The following is a 15,959-nucleotide window of genomic DNA, read 5'->3' as shown; positions in this document are numbered from 1 at the left end:
CAATAGTGACCATGGATCTACCATTAATTGATGTAATAACCCATCTGGTTCACTAATGTCCTTTAGGGAAGGAAAACTGTCATCCTTGCCTGGTCTCCCTCCAGATCCACAGAAATGCGGTTGACTCTTAACTGACCTCTGAAATGACCTAGCAAACCACCCAATTCAAAGGCAATTAGGCATGGGCCTATGAAAGAAATGAAAGACATTATGAAAGAATAATTTTTTTTTAAATACCCTTCTGGAGAGGTAAGGCATCATTTGAGAGAGGTCAGGGCCCGTTCGGAGAGGCAAGGTACACTTTTGGGAGAATTAGGTACACTTTTGGTAAGGTAAGGTACCCTTTGGGAGAGGTCAGATGCCCTTTGGGATAGATCAAGGACCCCTTTGGAATTCTAAGAATAGACATGAATGTGCATAACAAGTGGTTAAACTCTGTGGAACTGCCAAGCTGTAAAATCATTTAAATCACCAGGCCCTTTAAGTTTTTGTTTTTAAAAAAAAAAACAGCCTGCCATTGGTAAAAACATCAGTGCTTGCTATTTCACTGTTTGTTAACATAAGAATTGGTGCTGCTTGACTGCTTCCACAATTTACCCTTATCACAAAGGGGGACCTATAAGTTTGACTGACACATCCTGATGATTATAAAGAGATTAGCTGTCTTTGATGTGGGGCTATGAATGCAAATGCATGTTTTCATAAGGGATTAAGTGCTGAAGGAAATGTTTGTTTTTATAAGGGATCAGTTATTTTGAAGGGATTTAAATGTTAATAATGAGAGTGTGTTTTTTAATATAGTGAACACTGAAATAGACACTTGGAACCTTATTTTATTTCATCTCACCATGGCCCCCAGGGATCTGCCCATGGTGGATACCGGGTGTGTTGGCATGGAGGCTGTAAGGGCTAAGGGTGGGGTGGTGGGCTTGGGTTTGTACAAACTGGCATTGGGGCTATAAAGGACTCTGGGGATAATTGGGGGTCAGCGGTTGTTCTGAGTTGGCACTAATTTGGCATAGTGGCTATAAAGGGCTATGGAGGGGTGTGAGGGGTCATGAGTTGGTATAAGTTGGAACTAATTTGGCATAGGAGCTACAAAGGGCCATGGGGATGAGTAGGGGGCATGCATGGTTGGCATGGAGGGTATTAGGGGCCATGGGGAGTGGGTAGGAGCTTGTGGTGGCATGAGTTGGCATGGATGGGGCATGAGGAATGTGTGAGGGATGAGGGGGTGTGAGAGGTGAGGTTTAGGCTACTTTTTGTTTTGCTGTTTTTATTGTGACTGGGACAAAGAACTGGAGCACCGAGGCAGGCCTTTTAAATAGCCTGCCTCCGCAATCAGCTGGCCCCGTGGCTGCCTCTGAGTTCTTTCTGAGGTTGGCGGGCCTGACTCCTGTTATCACTCACATCGCCCCCTAGCCCCCCAGAATGAAAATCCAAAGATCTGGGGCACTTTCTCCCAAGTTGGGTTTGCAGAGTTGTGAGTTTTTACGACTCTGTGCTCCCAACTTGGGAGCAAAAATCAGCCCTTAATTTAAAACTGCTATGTGTGGCTTCAAGAGTCCAAATGAATTTGATTGCAAAACTGGATTGATGCCTGTTGCAGTTCCTGGCAGATGTGTTTAAGTTACTTAACAGCCACTTTATTGATCATCAGATTCTGATTATTGACTTGGTGTTCATTTAGACTCTTGGCCCAAAATTATTTGTGATATTGAGACATATAGGGCCATCATCTGTCCTGTATTTAAAAAGAAAGTGAATGCATAGAACATTCAAATGCTCTCTCATTCAGGGCTTCCACTGCCTGCAATAATTTCCTTTTAGACATGCTGTGCATCTTTTAAGTCAATGAGTCATCCATGTTCAGCGTGGTGTTTGCGTGTCCAAACTATAAAAAGGCTCTTGAACATTATATAGCAGACGATAAATACTGATTCCAGTGCCATAAATCTTAATACTGTTAATTCCCTGATTGTATTGAACAGACTGCCAAGATCTGTATTGACCGAATTGAAGTCAGGTGATTGTGTCAGCAAAATAAGGAAGTTACGCTAATTTAAGATTTTATATTTGATGAAATAAAAGTGGAACATCTAGCTGTTTATAAAGCAACAAGAAAATCTTTTATGTGAGTTTACCATCTGATGTCACTTATATATTCCTGCTGAATGTAATCTCAAATTGTTGCAAGATGTAAGCAACAAAATCATCCCCTGTTCATTTATTTCATTCACGTTCCTCATACATTCAAAAGGAAACTAAACTCAAAATAAGTCTTTATTTTTGCATTATTCAGGTCACTCTCCATCCTTTTCCTGTGATGTCCTCATCTTATTATCATGTCAGAATTCTTCTTGGGTTGCATGGCAACTCATTCCTGCTAAGAATATTGGGTAAATTTAGATTAGTTGCTGATAGATTTGTGTGACTTTATTAAAATATGCAGGAATTCTAACACCAGTTCAAACTGCCAAAACAAATACACAGATCAACACATTTTTAGCCAGGTAGCCACATATCTGGAAATAAGCAACATCAGGAATATACAACAGATAATAGAGATTGTGTTTGAATGAGAAAATGTAGCGTGAAGGTATCAAACATTTATGGGCAGGATTTTTAGCTCGGCGGGTAGGGGCGCGGCTGACCCGACCGAGCGTGAAATGACGCGCGATGACGTCGGCCAAACACGCCGATATCAACGCGCAGTCGCACAATAGTTCAGATGGCGGGCACGCACCAGAGCCAACAGTGCGTCCGCCAACAATTAAAAAGCCTATTGAGGCCATTAAGTTATCAATTGTGCTTAATTTTTCACTGCCCGTTCAACCTAGCGGCTGACAGGCAGTTCAAAAGGCCAAGCAGCCTTTTCATTATTTTTGGAAACCTCATCCCGCCCGTAGATGAGGTTTCCAAAATCAAATAAAAACCAAATGAAAACTTAAATTTTTAACTGAAAACATGTCCCTGCTCATGTGACAGAGTCACATGAGGGGACATGTTTCATTAAATTTTTCTGTTCTTTAATAATTTTTTCAATATATTCTTCATCCTCTGAAGCAGCTCAGTGCTGCAGGGAGATTATTCAACGCTCTTCTGCACGTATGCTTGAAGTGCGCGCTAGGTCTGCCCGCCCTCCTCCCCCTGCCCGCACAGGCAACGCTCAGCTCTGCCGCTCACTTATCACACTGGGCGGGCCTTAATTGGCCCGCCAGTGTGAAATCACAGGGTGCTGTGGATCACAGGGGACAGTCGGCTTCCTGACAACCCCCGCCCACCCCCGCCAATCCTGCACCTCAAGTGCAAAATTCTGCCCATAAGCACATAACAGAAATTCTGATCTTCTGCAACTTTATAAATAAGATCAAATATACCATATAAAACACACATATACAAACATGTAAAGGCCCAGATTATCGGCTCCAGATTGGGGGCGCAAAGACAGGAAAATTCCTGGCTCTGTGAACACAACCTTTAAAAATGGCCACCCACAGGTCGGACCTTTGGTCGGGCGGACTGGAATCAGACAGCTGGTAGGGCTGTCAGTTGTCACTGAGTACAGCATGTCACCTTGGAGCGACAACCACAATGTGTAAGGCACCAAGCACATGTGCAGTGCCCTTCTTTCAACGACAACATTAAGAGTATTCACAGATGAGATGATGTAAATGGTTAGTGTATGTAAACACACAAGATTGAATTATAGCAATGTATTCTGAGTTGCTCATGGCCGTTCTCACCTTATATTTTAATTCATTCATTCATTATTTAATAGAATGTCACGCAGAGCAGCCGCATCTGAAGGGGGTTGGTGGGGGGCAACTGTTCCGTGCTTTTCCAACTGGGATCTGGAAGAGGAGATGCAAAGGAGGAGAGACATCATCTATCCAATCGCTGTTGCAAACTGCCTGCAATGACCAAGAAGGCATGGATTTAGAGTGTGGCAGTGGTGAGCATTACCACAGACTGTCGGAGATCATGGATCCAGTGCCGCAAAAGGTTTAATAATCTGTTGAGTTCTTGCAAGGTGAGTAGCTTGGCTCATAGACACAGAGGTCCAAGAAAAGGGTTACATTTGCATACTGCAGATAAAGTGCGAGCTCTGACACATACAATCCTCAACCGAGAATCTAACCATCGCCCTTTGACACTCAATGGCATTACCATCACTGAATCCCCCACTTTCAACATCCTGGGGGTTACCATTGACCAGAAACTGAACTGGACTAGCCATATAAATACTGTGGCTCCAAGAGCAGGTCAGAGGCTAAGGATCCTGCAGCGAGTAACTCACCTCCTGACTCCCCAAAGCCTGTCCACCATCTACAAGGCACAAGTCAGGAGTGTGATGGAACACTCCCCACTTTCCTGGATGAGTGCAGCTCCAACAACATTCAAGAAGCTTGACGTCATCCAGGACAAAGAAGCCCGCTTGATTGGCTCCCCTTTCACAAACATTCACTCCCTCCACCACCGACACACTGTAGCAGCAGTGTGTACCATCTACAAGGTGCACTGCAGGAACTCACCAAGGCTCCTTAGACAGCACCTTCCACACCCACAAATGCTACCATCGAGAAGGACAAGAGCAGCAGACATATGGGAACACCACCATCTGGAAGTTCCCCTCCAAGCCACTCACTATCCTGTCTTGGAAATATATCACCGTTCCTTCATTGCCGCTGGGTCAAAATCCTGGAACTCCCTCCCTAACAGCATTGTGTGTGTACCTATACCACACGGACTGCAGCAGTTCAAGAAGGCAGCTCACCACCAGCTTCTCAAGGGCAATTAGGGGTGGGCAATAATGCTGACCTAGCCAATGATGCCCACATCTCATGAATGAATGAATGAATGAATAAAATAAATTTTATTGACACATCAAGAGTCAGCATGGAGGGGGCCTCTTGGGCCTCTCCCTGACAGCTGCCCGTGATTTAAAATTGTCCAGATATCTGATGGCCCTTTTAGATGTCCTGCTATTTTCTCAAAAGTGGCAAACAATGACTCCACAAGATTCTCTTCGACTTTGGAATGAATCTGGCATACTTGCGGGCCTCAGAGAGTGGTCCTGGGTTAGGGAGATAGAGGGTGCTATCGGGTAGAGAAGGATTTTCCCTTGCCACTTCCTGTGGTGTGGCTTCTCTCTCCCTTTGACATGCTAGCTCCATTTCCAACTTTCAGAGCTGGAATTCTTCACTCTCCCTTTCCCTATCCTGTTCGCTTGCTCTCTCTCCCCCTCTCCCTCTTGTTCCCTCTCCTTAAATTCTAGCTGTATTCTGAGCTTTTCCAGAATTGGGCTAGGGAAGGGAATATGGATTCATGGTTGAACTCTACATCTAACTGCCCTATAGGTAATGTGAGATCTAAATGTTCTACCAACAGCTGGATCAGTTCACTTCGCTTTAATTTACTGGACAATTTTAACTGTACCTCTCTAGCTACAGCTTTTAGTTGCTCTGTGCTAAGGGCTGCTGAAGTTTCATTGTTCAAATTTTCTTGTTTGACCCAAATCTGGGCATCAAAAGGTGTCATTTTCTGAGGACAGAATTTTTCAGTCGGCATGCGGGGGTGAGCCAGACACGCCGACGCGTAAAAAGACACACGATGACGTTGGGCGTGCATCCTGATGTCATCGCGCTGAGTAGCGATGTTTCAGTCGGCAGGCGCACGCCAGAGTCAGCTGCACGCCCGCCGATATGTAAACAGCCTATTAAGGCCATTAAGGATTTAATTAAGGTTACTCTAAACACTGCCTGTCCAGCGTTAAGGTTGGCGGGAAGGCAAAAAGACCAAGTGACCTTCGGTTTTTTAGGAAATATCACCCACAAGTGGGATGAGGTTTCCTAAAGCTTTTATTAAATAACTTTTTAAAATTTAATTAATGTAAAGATATGTCCCAACTCATGTGACTGTGGGACATGTTAAAATCAATTTATAAACGTTTAATTTAATTTTTTGAACATCGATTCAGTCTCCCTGAGGCAGCTCCCTGCCGCAGGGAGAATGAAGAACTCTTTCATGCGCATGCGCACGAAGGAGCACTGGCCCTGACTCGCCCTCCTCCCCCTGCCCGCACAGGTAGTGCTGAGCGCTACCGGTCGCGTGTTACGCTGGGCAGGCCTTAATTGGCCCGCCCACATAAAATGTCGGTGTGGAGCCAATCACAGGCGGTGATCGGCTCCGCGCCCACCCCCACCCACTCCTGCTGAGCCCGCCTGTCATATGAAAAATCCTGCCCTTAGTTTTAGGGAAAAGGAATTTCCTGTGGTAAGTTACTTGTATTTTAAAATTTGTTCCAGCCATTGAGTTTTCCTCTTTTGGCTTCCAATTAACTCTATTGTATCAGATTTGACTCATGTCTACCTGATCTCTGGTCAAATTCAAACAAGTGATCCTGGATTTGAGCTCCGGATTTTTGTCATGGACAGGAGGGGGTTAATTTAAACAGCGCTAATTTCTCCTCTCACCACCCATCCGTAAACAGAAAGGTGTTTTGATTTGCTTCCCCCTTTATAAGCAGCCGTGTGTTTCCCAACCCCTCAGGTTTTGGTGTAATCCAATTTTATATTAATAACCCCATAGCTAACACAAGATAGGATGAACTCAAAGGGTTGGTTTATTTGCACACTCTCAAACTGTGGGAGGAAGGTCGCCATTTTACCTTCTGTGCAGTCATACAGGAAGAGAGAGATAGAGAAAAGAAAGATTTACAGGACAAAGACCACAGAGAAAAATAATTATTGTTTCATGTGTGTTCCAAAATCCAGAATCAAAATCCAATGAGGTGTACAGAGGTAGGCAGGTTGAAAATTGATGCTGTAGAATTCACTTTTCTGCTGGAGTTGACTACATGATGAGTTGGCATGCAGGGATGTATCGGTCTTGAAGGTGATGGTACAGAAGTCCTAGCAGAAACAGTGTAGATGTGGCCAGGTATTCAATCTAGGCAGAGTTCCTTTTCTGTGATGCTGCTAGTTTGATGGAAAAATGGCAGACTAAGTTTGTAGTATAGCAAGGCAATATAACTGGTTCCAGCAGCTAGAGGTTTATGTCACAAGACTCCCACATCTCCACATTATCTTTGACAAGAGATGTGTACCCCTCATCTGGGTTCACAAGATGGTTAGCTGTTCCAACCATTAAGAATTGAAAGGAAGGCTGTGAGGCTTCTTGCCCTAGCGTGCGAATAGACTCCGGTTGGCCAACCGAGGTTAGGAAATGCAAATGGTCTTTGTATAGTTCTCTTTGGATTTGGTCATTGCAGCCCACATGGGTGTCATTAGTGTCTATTCAGAGATAACTATGTATGAGTTTCCCTGATACTGCCAGAAAGCTCCTTTTGTTCGAGGGTCACAGACAGATATAGCTTCATCCATTTTCAAAGGCCTTTGTCCAGTTTTTAAGATTTTGGAAATAGCCATGAGGATATCTCTATCTATTTTATAAAAATATACATAATGACGTATTAGTCCCCTCACACCCCTCAAACTTTTTTTGAGAGAAAGGAAACCCAGCCTGTCAAGCCTTTTCTGTTATACATGCTCAAGCATTTCTAGAGCCCTTCTTGTAAACATTTTCTGTACTGTCCTGTGCTCCTGTATTCTTTTTATAATATGGTGACCAGAACTGCACACCGTACTCGAAGCATGGTCTGACCAAGATTCAATCCAGGTTTTGCATAACTTTCCTACTTTTCAATTCTAACCCTCTAGAAATAAAGCCTAGTGTGTGGCTTGATAGTTCTGTATGGCCTTGCTAACCCATGGTGCAACCTTTAGTGACTGGTGCATTTGTGCCCCAAGATTGCTTTGTTCCTCTACCCCACCTAGTAATGAGTGACCTCATTTTCCTTCCTACCAAAAGTCATACCTCATATTTATCTGAGTAGAGCTTCATCTACCAATATTTGCTCATTCTGCCAGTTTGTTAATGCCTTCCTGTAAATTGTTGCAGTCCTTCTCAATACTGACTATCCCCTCACTGCACCAACTCCTCTCCAGCCGAAGAAATTATGTTTCTGACTCCAAAGTCCAAATCATTAATGTAAATTGTGAAGAGCAGCAGTCACAACCCTGATCCTTGTGGAAATCCATTTCCCACCTTCTGCCGCTCCAAGTAACTACCCTTTACTCCCACTCTCTGTTTTCTGTCTTGAAGCCAGCTAACAATCCATTCTGCCACTGAATGCCCCAACTCTGCATTCTTCAACCTTATTCATTAGTCTATTAGTCTAATCATTTTATGCTTTTTGCATAATTATCCAAATTTCTTGCAGTGATTCTGAGATTTTCCAGTAAATTTTCACCAGTTGATCAGGAATATGAAAATCATTGGGATTCACTGATATTAATTTGTCAGATGAGCAAAGGTTTAGGTAAATAAGTCAATCAAATTAATGCAAAAACAATTCCAGATCCTTTTAGCATTTTTTTCTCAATATCTCATGCCTGAAATGAAGGTTTCAAACACAACAAAATATGAAACAATTGTATATTTCATCATAGATTTACCTACAGAACAATACTTTGGAACCTGGATTGATGATGAGGTAGTTCCCTGTCAGCCCAGATTTCTTATGTGTGTTTCATTCATGATTTTACATGAAGCTTCAGTCTCCCTCAAATGTTTGAGCTAGAAATTGACCTTTTGACATACATCTCTCATTATGGTAACTTCAGCGAGATTCTACAGTCTAAATGTTTGTTATGTATAATATTGACCTGTGACACAATTTCTGATTAAATTTATTCTTAAGAAGTTCAAGAACTCTGGAAGACATTTTTTTCAAGGTAATATTTATTATTCAGTCCTAAATTAAAATTTTACGTCAAAGTCAGAGGGAGAAGCAGTTGTTCAGATGCTATTTATGCTTACAAAGTGAAACAATTGTTTGGTTTATTTCTTCAGTGTAAAGCTTCTCCATCTTCATTTTAACTTCACAATAGTGAAGAATCTTTCATTTTTTCAGCTGAATGATTATTGCAATGAGGCCAAATGTAATTTCTGATATTAATTTTAGATTGCAAGTCAAATAGGGAGAAGGTGAAACAAATAATGTTAAAGAGAGGGTGAGAGAGAGTGGGCTAGATCTTGACTTTGCGCAATAGTATAAAGCAGGAGATAGACTCGCTAACAACCATTTTACATTATTGCACAACATCAAGAAATACCCCATTGTGTCTGAGACAGAGTATAAGAGAAAGATTTTCCTCTTTTATCACCAATTGTTGTATGTCAGCTCCACCCAAATTGTCTTCCCAACCCATACTAACCACCATGCTGCTTAACTCATTACTGGTCACCAGCAGTCCCCTGCCTGACCTCCCTAGCCTATTCCCAACTATCAGGTGAGCCTCTGCAAATCCTTAGGTCATGACCCGGAGATTATAGCCTGAAGCTCATTTTGAATGTGGAAACTATAGTACTATATATGACGGCATACACCTGGTAAACACGGTAAGTAGATTTTATGTTTAGAAACTAGCTTCAAGCAAGGACCAGGAAGGGGCATCAGACAACTGGAAACTGGCCACATTCCCATGGCACTTGCAGTGCTGCCATACTCTAGTCCTTCTCAACATTGCCATATCAACATTTCATTTCCTTCAGACTCCTCACCTTTGTGATCCCTACCAAAAGAGTGAGGAGTGACCAAGAGTAGCTAGTTTTATTTAACTTAAATGACACTCAGTACACATTTAAAAGAATAGATGTTTTCCTTGCTTACCGTTTTAAGCGATCCCTACGCTCTCTGTAGAGACCTATAACTTTTAAAAAGAAAGTCAGACTTCCGGTGAATTTTTCTTTGTTCATTCATGGGATGGAGGTATCAGTATCACTGGCTAGTTCAGCATTTATTGCCCATCCTTAATTGCCCTTGAGAACTGAGTAAGCTTACTAGGCCATTTCACAGTCAACTAAATTGCTGTGGGTCTGGAGTCGCATGCAGGCCAGACCAAGTAAGGACAGCAGATGAATTTTTACATTTTTCATTAGACTCTTTTCCAGGTTTTTTTATTGAATTCAAATTTCACCATCTGCCGTGGTGAGACTCAAACCCAGATCCACAGAGCATTATGCTAGGTCTCTGGATTACTAGTCTAGTGACAATATCACTACGCCACCACCTCCCACTAATGATTGAAAGTATCATATGGCAAGATTTTGAGTTTTAAGACTTTTACTGTAAGATACAAACGAAAAACAACATTGACTATAAACACAATTTCAGTAGGCAACTTATAATCTAAACTACTGAAAATATCCCCGTTTAATATTTAAAATGACTAAAAATCTCCCTTTATGGATATACTTTACTCCGTCCCTTACATAGACATTACATTCTCCAGGAACCAGTCCAAAGTCCCTTTTCCCTTTCCAGCCGGATAACTTCTGATTCCCAAACTGGCTTTCACAGTGTGGGTTACCCTGGAGATTCCTACCTCTAGCTAAAGCTAGGTGAAATTTCCAGCTTCATTTAAACCCTCACAACCTTGATCTTGTCAATCCGAGTGTGAGCTCTCATCTGCATTTTGCATGGTGAACAACAGAGACTTGTTGCCTCTATCCCTCTACTCTCCTCCCTCTCTCTCTCTCCCTCTCTTTCACTCTCTCTCTCTCTCTCAAATTCTTGCAGATTGACACTGTCTGTAAGGTTCAGTGATACTTTTAGGGAACCGTGTAATCAGGTCTTACTATGGGCTCTTCCCCTCATGAAGCCCATCTCCATGGTAATATAAGTCCTTGGGCTTAGTATCCAAGTGGAAATACTAATTAGCTATCCTCTGGACACCCAACCGCATTCTTTCTTAGAATAAATAGACAGATTTAAGTATAACCATTTACAAAGCCTGAAATTCACTAGACTCCATGGAACTTGGAGACTAAGGGCGGAACCGTCTGTGCCCGTTGGCATTGAGTGTGTTTGGTGGCGTGAGCGAACAATATGGCGAGAAGGCCAAAAATCGGTTTCACGACATCATGAAACCAGTTTGTGTTCGCCCAGCCGATGGCAGGCTGCGTTCCCCGTCATTTGATATTGGGAATCTCATTGTAATATATCAGCATATCATTATAAGGCCAGTCCCCCAGACTCATCTTCCCCCGCTGGATCATCCGTCCACGTCGGTGACAAAACATGCCGGTGTAGAACACGTCTTGACAAGTGTGACATGCAGAAGTAAGGCCAGGGCCTTGCTCACATTGCGGACATCCGAGGAGCAGAAGATGCTAGAACCTGATAGCAATGCCACAATGGAGGAACATCCATGGTATGCTGGGTGGATTCTCATGGTCATTTCTCTGCTGTGAAGCAGCTCACGGAAGTTGGATAGTCACCGTTGATGCTCCCAAAAGATGATAATTTGAGGGGGTGGGAGAGGAAGGTCTAGGATCGGCTGGGAGAGGAAGAGGTGCCGGGGGGTGTTGAGGATGGGAGGGGGGGAATGAAGGTGTTTGGGGGGTTATGTTGGGAGGGGGGAATGAAGGTTTCGGGGGTGTGAGGTTGCGGAGGGGAAATGAAGGCATCAGGGAGGTGAGGTTGGGAGTTGGGAGAGGGAGTACGGGGGAGCAGGGGGCAATGGGAGAGAAGATGGCAACTGGGGAGGTAGGTGTAAGGGGATGGAAGGTGTAAGGGACGGAATGCGGAGAGCGGAGGGAGTACAGAGAGGGGAGCTAGTACAGACAGGGGACCGAGTCCAGGGGAAGGAAGGAGTGTGAAGAGTAGAGGGAGTCCTGGGAGAGCAAGGAGTGCAGAGAGGGGAGGGAGTCTGGGGGGAAAGACGAGTCCGTAGAGGGGAGGGATTAAGGGTGGAGGAAGAAGCAAGAGTGGAGGAAGGATTCAGGAAGGGGAAGGAGTAAAGCTGGAGGAAGAATTAAGGGTGTCTGAGGGAGTCAGGAAGGGGGAAGGAATAAGGCTGGAGGAAGAAGTAAGGCTGGGGGAAGAAATGAGGCTGGAGGAAGAGGTGAGGCTGGACTCCAGGAGTCAGGAATGGGTGAAGGACTAAGGGTGGCGGAAGAAGTAAGGGTGTCTGAGGGAGTCAGGAAGGGGGAGGGACTAATAGGGGGAGGGGAGTCTGGCAGGTGTGGGAGGACTAAGGGGTGGAAGGGGTTCTGGGGGTGAAGGGGTTCTGGGGGAAGGGGTTCCTGGGGGGAGATGGATGCGAAGCAGGGAAGGGGTTCCGGGGGGGAATGGGTGCAAAAGGGGGGAAAGGATCCAAATGTGAAAGGGGTCTGGAGGGGGGATGGGATCTGGAGCAGGGGATGTGCAGGTGAACGTGTGCAGGGAGGGGTTTGATAGGTCCATGTCTGCCTTCTGGGGAGTGAACTGAGGTTGGGTGTGGCATGAAGAATGACTGAGGGCAGAGTGAGGCAGTAGGGTGGGAGGGTGAGGGATTGACAATAGGGGTAGAAGGGATGGTGAGGGTGGTTGGTGGGGACTCAGAGGCAGACACAGACCCTGGGGTTGGGAAGGAGGAGGTCGGGGAAATTAATGTGGATGGGGGTGGGATTTCCAGGAAGGAAGGGAACGTGCACGTTCACCTGGATATCCCTGAAGGAAAAGGGTTGTGGCTGGTAGGTCACAGAGGGGAGGTGGAAGGTGATGCCGGGGGGTCAACTGTGATGGGAGAAAGGAAATGGATGACTGGATGAGGGGAAAAGATGGAGGAGCTGACGAATAAGCAAAGCCAGACCATGCTGTCCAAATAGAAAGTGAAACGAGAGTCATAGTGGGTGAGATCAGGTGCTGCAAGGGAGTTTGATCATTGGGTGGGTGGAGATACAGGTCAGATGGACAACTGAAAGCAAACCCCAGCAAGCAATATTCAAAATGCTCAGGACATTGAGGTGAGTGTGATACATGAAGGATCCGTGTGCGTGGGAGAGTGCTTGCACAAGGCTTCGAAAGACCCTGCCAGACACACACACACTTCTCCCTCCAGAATCACTCATGGGCCAGTTGCTCCCTCTTGTGACAGAGGACGAGGGTGAGGGGCTCACAGGCAAAGGGGACTTGGAGGGAGAGGACAGCCACTGAGTTTCCTCAGTGAATGACCCAGGAGTGTCCAACCCTCCTCCCTTTGGGTGCCCGGGGGCCCCAGCCTGACTTGTTGAGGGGAAGGAGCACCTGGAAGGATGCCAAGGTGCCCCATTTCCCCCTCACATTGCCACTTCAGGAACTCACCCATGGCTCCAGCGATGGAGTGCAGGTCTGCACCTATCCCTGCATTCTGCTGGACCTGGGCCCCCATAGGGCCTGCCATCCTCCTCATGAAAACCTCCAGATGCATACATGTGGGCACCACTGCATCAGAGAGCAGGCGGAGGCACTTCTCTGACTCATGTGCCACTCTGTTGAGGGCTTTCAACAGCTCTGCTTAATGTCTCCCCCACCTTCTGCTGACTCTCCAGAATGAGTTGGAAGGTCAAATCCAGAGGTTCATCATTTGACTCGGACCTCACAGATGTTTCCTCCCAAGCAGTCCTCTGAGTGCTGGGCAGCTCGGCTAAACCTGTCTCCGCCTGCTTTGGAGATGTGTCCGTGCGGTGAACACCAGGTTGTGAACCCGAGCCTGCTCTAGATCTAGGTCACACTGAGGTGTGTGTCTCTGCGCTGGTGGAGGGTGTGGGTAAGCCTGCGATGGGTCTTTCAGACTGCTTATTTCCACCTTGTCACTGGAGGAGGTGTCCTCTTGGCTGCAGGTGAGGACCTGGATGGAGCTGAGGGACTAGGTAGCTGAGGGTGTTGGTCGCTTGGCAGAGCTCCCTGTGAACCAAAGTAGAGATAATTAGTGCATGGCAGCAGAGTCAAAAGCAGTAGAGAGAGCACTCACAGTTGCATTGAGAGAGGGATGATGTGATGCAGGGTCTTCAAGTGAGTGTTCACCACCGACCTCACTGTAACCACAGGTACAGTCCATATTCTCGCCAGTTAGCACGACGGCATGCTCCTCAAAGTGAGTGATGGGCCTAATGTGGGCCACTCCACCCCCGGTCTGGGACCTCTCCCTGCTGATGTGAGCCAGCTTCTCCTGCATGAAAACAGTTGGAGAGAGTATGAGCAGCACACATGGCACTGCATGGAATGTTTTGTTTGATGAGCGGAAACATGAACAGGATGAGGACATGAACTCGAGAGGGTATGAGCCTGAAGGAGCAGTGAGGGTGTCTGTGAGAGTTAGCAGGGTTGTCCTTTGAGGTGTGACATTGCCGTGGTTATGTGATGGGTTTGTGAGTGTGTGAGTTAAGAGTAATGGGAAGAGTGAGTTACCCTGGGGAATGGATGAGACCATTCATCCTGCAGCAACACTGGGTGGCTGTCTTTTTTTGCAGGCCATTGGCACTGACCACCGTTGCCACTGCCTGCCATGCTGGATTGGTGATGCCACTGCCCGTCCTTGTGGCCAGAGTGGGGTTAGGGGACACCGTAGTGGCCTCCATGGAGTCCAAAAGGCATTCCAGTGACATGTCATTAAACCTGGGGGCTGGCTGCAGTCTTTTTGCCTTTCGTGGACATCTTCCCTGCAGTAGTCATGGGCTGGATGCACTGAGACATGTGCGCATGGCTGGACTTTAATATGGCAACCGGTATGAAACGTTGAGGTGATGGAGTGGCAGGCAAATGGGAGCCTGCTTGCCACAGAAATGGCATGTTTCCCGGGAATGCATAACTAATGCAACGGGTTTGGGATGATACGGCGCGAAAAGCCACCATTGACTTCTTAGGGCCTTGTATCCGAACAAATCCTTGTCACCTCAGCTGCCGCATATTTACTGTCTGATCCTGGACGCAAATCTATTGTCCCAATGGTAATATTGGCAACTCTGTACCCGCATTTTTATCATGCACGTAGGTCATCTTTTCTTGCAGTTTTAAAAGTTGCTCTCTAGTTTCTGAGAGAGTAAAATGGGTAAGAGTAGGTAAATTGGTACACAGTGGTCTGCCAAACATGAACTGCACCGGTGATAGAATAGTTGTATTCAGAGGTGTCACTCTCAGATGCAACATTGTAATGTGTAGATCTTGCTTGGTCTATCTACATTTGAGAATTATGGATTTCACCATGTGAATCGCTCGTTCAGCTAGGCTGTTAGATATAGGGTAATGAGAGGATAAGAAGTAGTGTGAGCAATATTGCACTTCTCACACATATTCTAAAATGGGTTACCAATAAATTGCAGACCATTATCTGTAATGAGCACCCTAGGCACACTAAATAAACTGAAAATAGCACTTAGAGTGTGTACAACAGTCGTGCTTGATGTATTGGGCAATTGTTGAATAATAAGGCAAAGTTGTCGAGAATGACGATGGAAAAACAAATAGTCACAAAAATCAGACCAGAGAAGGTTGTGAGCATAACAGGCAGAGCTTCGGAAAAGCACGCAAAAGTGGCTACAGGGACACTCATCTCAGGTACTGTAGGAGAAAGAAGATCAAAGGGATATTGTTAAAATGTTCATAAAATCCCCAGCCTGAATTGGGATGCAGCTGACCTACCATCCAAATTCAAAATGTTTAAACAGCGTCCAGAGCTGTGGTTTCTTGATTCGGGTGTATCTGAACTAGATAAGCAAGCCTAAAAATTTGTCTAGCAATTGGAAACAGAGATCCATACAGGCTCAACATATCAGGATTAAAAGAGGAGCTAAAGGATCCCCAAAAGATATGGTCTACATTGGAAGACCGGTTCTGTAGCAGGTATTCATCAACTTCTGTATTCATTGACTAAAGTTCATGTCATTTCAACAACAGCCTATAGAATTCATAGACCGTTGCATCAGCAGATGCAAAGAAAGTGTACATAGCGTGATTTTTCAAACAAAGTGCTAGCAGATAGAATTATTGAGTTGATAATCGCATCCAGTCCCCTGGAAAAATTCCAGAATGACCTGCTAGACAAGCTCAAAACATATAGCATCGAGCTCCTCAAGGTTGGATGTAAGTACGA

This window comes from Cetorhinus maximus, chromosome 16, assembly GCF_964194155.1.
Source record: "Cetorhinus maximus chromosome 16, sCetMax3.hap1.1, whole genome shotgun sequence".
Taxonomy (NCBI): Eukaryota; Metazoa; Chordata; class Chondrichthyes; order Lamniformes; family Cetorhinidae; genus Cetorhinus; species Cetorhinus maximus.
Note: the sequence above shows the minus strand (reverse complement) of the source record.